Raw genomic sequence first — 7,595 nt, 5'->3', positions numbered from 1 at the left:
AAGAAAGACTTGCCGGAACTTACAAGGAAGCCAGAACTCCGTATTTCCAATTCACTCAGTTCAGTCTACTTCCCTCCAACCACACTGCTCCTTAGAGTTGATAAAAAGTATTTAGACTAAAAGCACACTTAAAAAAAAGTTTTAGCAACCCTTTTTTGGCCCAAGATACATAAAGAAGGGGCTGTCTTACTCCTTTCTTCCTTTCAGATGTGTTCCTGGAATGTCTTCACCAGATGTTTACTCGAGAACGTGCAAACTCAGAGTCTTCAACATGTGAGCGCATTTTAAGAGCAGTATTTTAGATCAGAACCCAATTAATGACTTTTTCTTTTTTAAAAAAGGGAATTTTAGTTTGCCTGCAAATGATCCGAGTCTGTAGAGTCCTCACAGATTCTGCGTTAACCTCAGTCAGTTCCACTCTAGGACGTGCTAGTCTCACAGTCTAGTTTTGTTCAGACTTTATTTTGCGCCAAGCTGCATTACAGACCACTTGTCCAGGCTGCAAAAGTTGGGGTAGGGGGTTGGGGTGACGGGCTCTTTCCCCCCCTTCATATACGTGAAGCAATCTGGAATCATTCCACTTGGCTCTGACGCGCGCGCGCACACACGTGCACACATACACACACACACTCACACACACTCACACACACGTGTACCGTGCATGTGTGGGCGCCTATGGATCTGTGTATGCGCGCGTTTGTGATTTAAAGTGACAGGACCAAGAACTGGACTGAAGCAGTGAATTATTTTGCGTGATACATCAACTTGATTGTCTCCACACTGTACTTCCATTATTCACCCGAGTGCTTGGTGGTTACGGCGGACGTGCACTGCGGCAAAAATGTCCTCGGAGCCGCTAATTTTGAGGCCACTGCGGCGGCTGCGGCGGCCGCAGCGCGGGGGCGCGAGCACGGATTGATTTTTCAAGATCCTATCTCCTTTAGTGCAACTCGCCAAATAGAATCGAGTTGACAGCAGAAGCTTCACAGGATGCGTGTGGATTGGGTTTTGTACCTGTGATTTAACATATATATATATGTTTTGTTTTGTTTTGTTTTGTTTTTGTGGAGAGGAGTCGAGCTGTTGGCGCAAAAAGGGAGATATATCTTTTCTGTTTTATTTCCCCTTTATTCCCTTTAAAAAAAAAAAAATGAAAATAGCCACCACCGTTTCCTGAGCTTTCGGGAGGCCAGACCTTTGCAGATGGGGAGGTGACACTTTTTTTTTTTTTGAGACTGAGTTTCGCTCTTGTCGCCCAGGCTGGAGTGCAATGGCAAGATCTCGGCTCATTGCAACCTCCGCCTCCCGGGTACAAGCGATTCTCCTGCCTCAGCCTCCCAGGTAGCTGAGATCACAGGCGCCCACCATCACGTCCGGCTAATTTTTTGTATTTTTAGTAGAGACGGGGTTTCACCATGTTGGTCAGGCTGGTCGCGAACTCCTGACCTCTGGTGATCCACTCGCCTCGGCCTCCCAAAGTGTTGGGATTACAGGCGTGAGCCACCGCGCCTGGCCGGAGGTGACACTTTTAATCTGTTTCTTCCCTCTGTCCCTCCCTCCCTCACCAACCCCCACCTTGTCAGCTCTGCAACAGCCCAAGGAGAGAAATTGTCATAGGCACTTGTGCGGGTCATTTGTTCTCACTCGCCTTTTTCTTCTGACAGTAGTTAGCAATTTTTTTCCTTTAAAACATCCTTTTTGTCTAGTTATCAGATTTTTAATAAATATATGTCCAGAATATGTTTAATTTGTCTTCTTAAACACCAACCCATGCAGTGGCTGAACAGCAGCAAGAGGCAATCTCTTTACCAGACCTGGTAGAGATCACCTGGGGCAGACACAACTCAATAGTTACAGATACTTTTTTTTTTAATTTTTGGAGGAAGGTGGCCAATTAACAAATTAATTTCTAGAAATGTGTGTTGATGCCTGTGAGTTTATTTAAAAACATATCCAGAATTTTACTTTCATATATTATTGAACTGCTATTTTCTGTAGCTGAGCATATGGATTATACCAGACATAATTTACATTTAAAAAGTGGGATTCCAAAGACTTGGGGGTCAGCTGTGCCACCCAACTTTGTTTGCAGGACAAAACCTGAATGTTTTCTGAGGGGGTGGGAAAACGTTTCCATTCGTAAAGATGGCATTGACACATTTATCCTAGGTTTTTACTTCTCTTGAAGCTGCCTACAGAGCCACAGTGGTATCTGTCAAATTGGGAAGATAATTGCAGTGTGAATGTGTGAGTAATGACACAGTATTGCATAATAATAACTTAAGCAGCATATCTTTGTTTACAGTGATGTAACTTTCCCAAAGTTTATACGTAGCCTTAAAGGGTTTAGTGCAGAGCGGATTGCAAATGAGTAACTGTCAAGAAGAAAGAAAGGGTGTGATCCATCCCTCCCCGTTAGTTCTGCAGTCCTCATTGCTATATGAAATCCCAACCTGCAGATACCAGGGGCAAGAGGACCCCATTTTCCTTGAACAGAAGGGAGAGATTGGAAAGAGGCCAAACTGATGACCTTAATGTACTTGATAAAGTTGGCCTGCATTGTCCATGATATGAAAAAATACTCCTTTTAGGAGAAACTTTTAGGAGAAATTAAAAGCTAGATGTAGCAATGCAGTGAAAATCCATCTCAGTTAAACGTGAATATATACCCAGTGGAGTAAGCTATTACAACAGAGTTGAAAGATAGCTTTTTTTTTTTTTTTTTTTTTTACTTAGTCTCATTCTGTTGCCCAGGCTGGAGGGCAGTGGTGCAATCTCAGCTCACTGCAACCTCTGCCTCCTGGGTTCAAGCAATCCTCCTACCTCAGCCTCCCAAGTAGCTGGGAATACAAGCATGTGCCATCATGCCCGGCTAATTTTTGTACTTTTAGTAGAGACAGGGTTTTACCATGTTGGCCAGGCTGGTCTCGAACTCCTGACCTCAAGTGATCTGCCCACCTCAGCCTCCCAAAGTGCCTGGATTATAGGCGTAAGCCACCGTGCCTGGCCAAAAGACAGCTTTTTAAAAATGTGCTTCTAAAATAGTGAAAATGAGCCCAAATGAACTCACCACCACCAACCTCATTTTCTCCAACATTTGAAACATACTTAATTGGTCCTGTGTTTGGGGTACTGTGTTACAACTCATTATTTGTAAAACTGTACAATTTTCATGTTACCATAACTTGATGGATTTATTTTTATTTTTTCATTTTTTTTGAGAGAGAGTCTCGCTGTGTCGCCCAGGCTGGAGTGCAATGGCGCAATCTTGGCTCACTGCAACTTCTACCTCCTGGGTTGAAGTGATTCCCGGGTTCAACTTGATAAATTGGCCTGCATTGTCCATGATATGAAAAATTACTCCTTTTTAGGAGAAATTATAGCCATGCTGCTGCCTGTTGAGGAGCTGGAATTACAGGCACCCATCACCACACACAGCTAATTTTTGTAGTTTTAGAAGAGACAGCGTTTCACCATGTTGGCAAGGCTGGTCTTGAACTCCTGACCTTAGGTGATCCGCCCACATCGACCTCCCAAAATGCTGAGATTATAGGTGTGAGCCACCACCCCAGTCGGATATTTTAATTCAGCCATTACAGAAGAGACAAATGGAAGTAGGTTAACATCTAGGTCCACAGAAAGGCAGTCTACCTACCAACTCAAAGGAAACCCATACTGTCTCCCAGGCACCAAAACTTCCACTGTCTTTCTTCTTAAAGACCCACATTCCAGGACCTCAGAGTTTGATGTGATTCTGACTTATAGCTATAAAAATGATACCAAAATGTTTACATTCACATATGAACATATGAGAGCTAACAAATAAGCCTTTGTTGGTCATTAGGCAAGGCCCTAAACTCATGAAATACTCCCCTAAATTCTATCTGAATTAAAACTCTTTGTGATATCCTAGGTAGAACCATGATTCACCATCATAGAGACTATAGTCAGGCCACAGAGTTAATTTTTATGAACTTTCTTGGTATAGATTTTTTTTAAGCAAAAAAGAAATCACAAAAAAAGCTTTCTTGTAGAAAATGTTTAGTAAAATTCCTAATATGCTGCTGCTGTAGACCATTTTGCTAAAGTGAATGGGCACTTCGTTTAATGACAGTAATAAATATCTGAATAGTATAAACATTAACTATGGTATTTTCTTAGTTAATTGGTTATGCTCTTATTTTTAAAGTAACATAAAACATCATAGTAACATCTTCAGATTTTCCCATACTGGAATTGCTCTATCAATGAAGTGCTTTTTAATTTTCAACTTATGATTTATGTGCTAAACTTTCATGTTATCAATTGTAAAAAAAAAAAAAAAAAAACTGAGGGTTTTTTTAGTTGGTACACATCAAAGTTAACATAATTATATTATCTATAGACCATCAAAGTCAAACTATTGTACCTAACATACACACGGAGACAATTTACAATAGTAAGTAACATTATGCAATGTTACATTTTAAAAATTGAAGCGAAGGCTTTGAAAAAATTGAAACAACTGGGGTGATCAGGTAACAATGTCAAAGCAATATAGACACAAAACTATGGGATGGAGTCATTCACATTCACATTTACATTTACAAAAGAAAATGAAAAAAAGGGAGGATATATTTTATAAACCTTTAATACCTTTCCAATTAAGAACATTTAGCTTGGGAAATAACAGGTGTCTGTGTCAATGTTATTATCTACTAAGAAAAACTCTCTCCTACCTACACTTAAAAAAAAAAAAAAAAAAAAAAAAAAAACCAGGCTGGGCATGGTGGCTCACGCCTGTAATCCCAGAATTTTGGGAGGCCAAGGCAGGCAGATCACAAGGTCAGGAGTTCTCGACCAGCCTGACCAACATGGTCAAACCCTGTCTCTACTAAAAATACAAAAATTAGCTGGGCGTGGTGAAGTGCCCCTGTAATCCCAGCTACTAGGGAGGTGCCCACCTGTAATCCCAGCTACTTGGGAGGTCAAGGCAGGAGAATCGCTTGAACCCAGGAGGCAGAGGTTGCAGTGAGCTGAGGTGGTGCCACTGCACTCCAACCTGGGCAACAGAGCAAGAACTCTGTCTCAAAAAAAAAAAAAAAAAAAAAAAAAGGCCAGGCATAGTGGCTCACACTTGCAAGCTCAGCACTTTGGGAGACCAAGATGGGTGAACTGCTTGAGCCCAGGGATTCAAGACCAGTCTGAACAACTGGTGAAACTCCATCTCTACAAAAAACCCCAAAAACTTAGCCAGGTGTGATAGTGCTCATCTGTAGTTCCAGTTACTCAGGAGGCTGAGGTGTGAGGATAACCTAAACCCAGGAAGTCGAGGCAGCAGTGAGCCATGATCGTGCCACTGCATAGCCTGAGTGATGTAGTGAGACCCTGTCTCAAAAAAAAAAAAAAAAAAAAAAAAAAAAAAAAAAAAAAAAAAAAATCAAACTGTTTTAAATAGCACTTGTTGTAATGAGTGTTTCAATTACTGGTAACATAAAATTCAATTGTCTTCTCAAATTCTGACTTCGAGAAATTAAACTGAATACTAATACCTATTTTTTAAACATGGGTTGAAGCAAGTATCATACATATTACATTTTCAGAATTTACTTGAATATTATGCTGTCACATCAGGATATAGGATTTACTGTAATCTGATGTTCAAATAAGAATTCCAAAAGACAGTCCTACTAATTATGAAACTGGATTTGGAAGGAGAGAAGTGAGGTAGAACACAACCCATTATTTGGTGCAAAGTCATGTGTCAAATGTTGTTACTGACCCAGAAAAGGCTATTATGCTCTGGCCTTATGGAAAATAAGGTAATCCAGCCTCATGGAGAGTCACTTGCTTTTTATAAAGACCAGCTTGCCCCTTACTCTTCCTGCATGCCCAGAACCCAGTGTAATACCTGGCACACCAAAAGCATTCAGTAAATATTTTACAAACTCGATAGTTCAATTTAAAAAAATTGATAGGAAGTATAAATTTTGGTAGCAGATAGGGCTAGTAGAAATACTTTGGCAGAAGACCAGTTGGGAATTTTTTTTCTATCTGCTATCTTATGACAAATTAAAATATGTTTGATTTATTGTCAATTTTATGGTTCTTCCAAGGACTAGCAAACTAATAGGATAATGTTAAAACCAGAAACATTCACCATTCTTTGGCCTCTTTCTTTAAAAAGTACTTCTTTTTTCAGTATACTATAAACATACCAAAGACCTAACAAACTTTCATTTTTCAGCTTTCAGCCTGGCCCTGCTCACAACAAACTGGCCATTTAGAACATCCTCGCCAAACTAAAGCACTCTTTATAATTAGTTCTACTTACTCCCATTTTTGTATTCTTTCCTTGGTAAACATAAAGTAAAAATTATGCCCAAACTGCCAAAATTTATTGAAGGTAAATGCCATTCTTTCCAGCATTATTTTACTAAACAAGGCATTACTGATGGAATGAATCTTAATATCTACAGGAAAGCAAAGTATTATTCTTGCATATTAAAACCCAGAGAGTTTTTTTCCCAAACAACTTATTTCTGCATTCATGTGATCTATGATAGAAACCAACTTTTTTTCTTGGCCCATAAAAAATAATGGCCTTCAGGGATCATTCATTGTTTCCATAGGTACCCAGTTCTGCTGATACAGCACAACTCCTAACTTTCAGAGTAAAGAAAATAATAGGTATATTAAAAAGGAAAACAGTATCCCTGTAATTTTATGATTTTATAATACCACGTTATTTATATAAAGAATAATATATAAAGTGAGAATTAGACTTTTGGCATCCCAATTAAGAAAAAATTCCACTTAATAAAATATATATTTTCTAAAGTTTTTCTGTAAAGTATAAGGTATTACATTAATATGGGATATTTAATTTTTTATGTTATAAAAGGGATAACAATATCCCATCAGAACCTTTCTCTTATTATTTAATTTTTTTTTTTTTTGATGGAGTTTCACTCTGTCTCCCAGGCTAGAGTGCAGTGGTACTGTCTTGGCTCACTGCAACCTCCACCTCCGGGTTCCAGTGATTCTCCTGCCTCAGCCTCCCAAGTAGCTGCGATTACAGGCGAATGTCACCACACCTGGCTAATTGTTTGTATTTTTAGTGGAGATGGAGTTTCACCATATTGGTCAGGCTGGTCTTGAACTCCTGACCTCAAGTGATTCACCCACCTCGGCCTCCCAAAGTGTTGGATTACAGGTGTGAGTCACTGTGCCCAGCCCTATTTTTAAATTGAGACTGGGTCTCACTTTGTCACCCAGGCTGGAGTGCAGTGGCACGATCACAGCTCACAGCAGCCTCAGCCTCCTGGGCTCAAGCAAGATGAGAGTCTCACTTTGTTGCCCAGGTTGGTCTCAAACTCCTGGCTTTAAGTGATCCTCCCACCTTCGCCTCCCAAAGTGCTGGGATTATAGGTGTGAACCACTGTGCCCAGTTAGAACTCTTTTTCTAAATTGCTCTAATGTTATAACCCTAAAATATTAATTGGCAGACTAAAGACCTGAAGATGTGCATACATTACCAACCACCGTGAGTTCAGCTGAGTACTTTCACAGTTTGTATCAAATAGTGACCAAACATTTTTCACTGTAAAGAGTAT

The 7,595-nt window shown here is 39.9% G+C and overlaps 1 long non-coding RNA gene across 1 annotated transcript in view; it reads right to left on the bottom strand.

Moving 5' to 3' along the window:
• Positions 1–398, bottom strand: part of LOC108532912 (uncharacterized) — a 5,301-nt gene extending 4,903 nt beyond the window's left edge. The window contains exons 1-2 of the long non-coding RNA XR_001886584.1: positions 191–398; positions 24–90 (exon numbers count right to left, since the gene is read on the bottom strand). This is a non-coding gene — a long non-coding RNA (uncharacterized LOC108532912). The remainder of the gene's footprint in view (positions 1–23; positions 91–190) is intronic.
• Between the last annotated feature and the right edge of the window lie 7,197 nt (positions 399–7,595).

Source organism: Rhinopithecus bieti, unplaced genomic scaffold (assembly GCF_001698545.2).
Source record: "Rhinopithecus bieti isolate Rb0 unplaced genomic scaffold, ASM169854v2 scaffold_6380, whole genome shotgun sequence".
NCBI lineage: Eukaryota > Metazoa > Chordata > Mammalia > Primates > Cercopithecidae > Rhinopithecus > Rhinopithecus bieti.
This window is presented reverse-complemented; position numbering and strand designations above follow the sequence as displayed.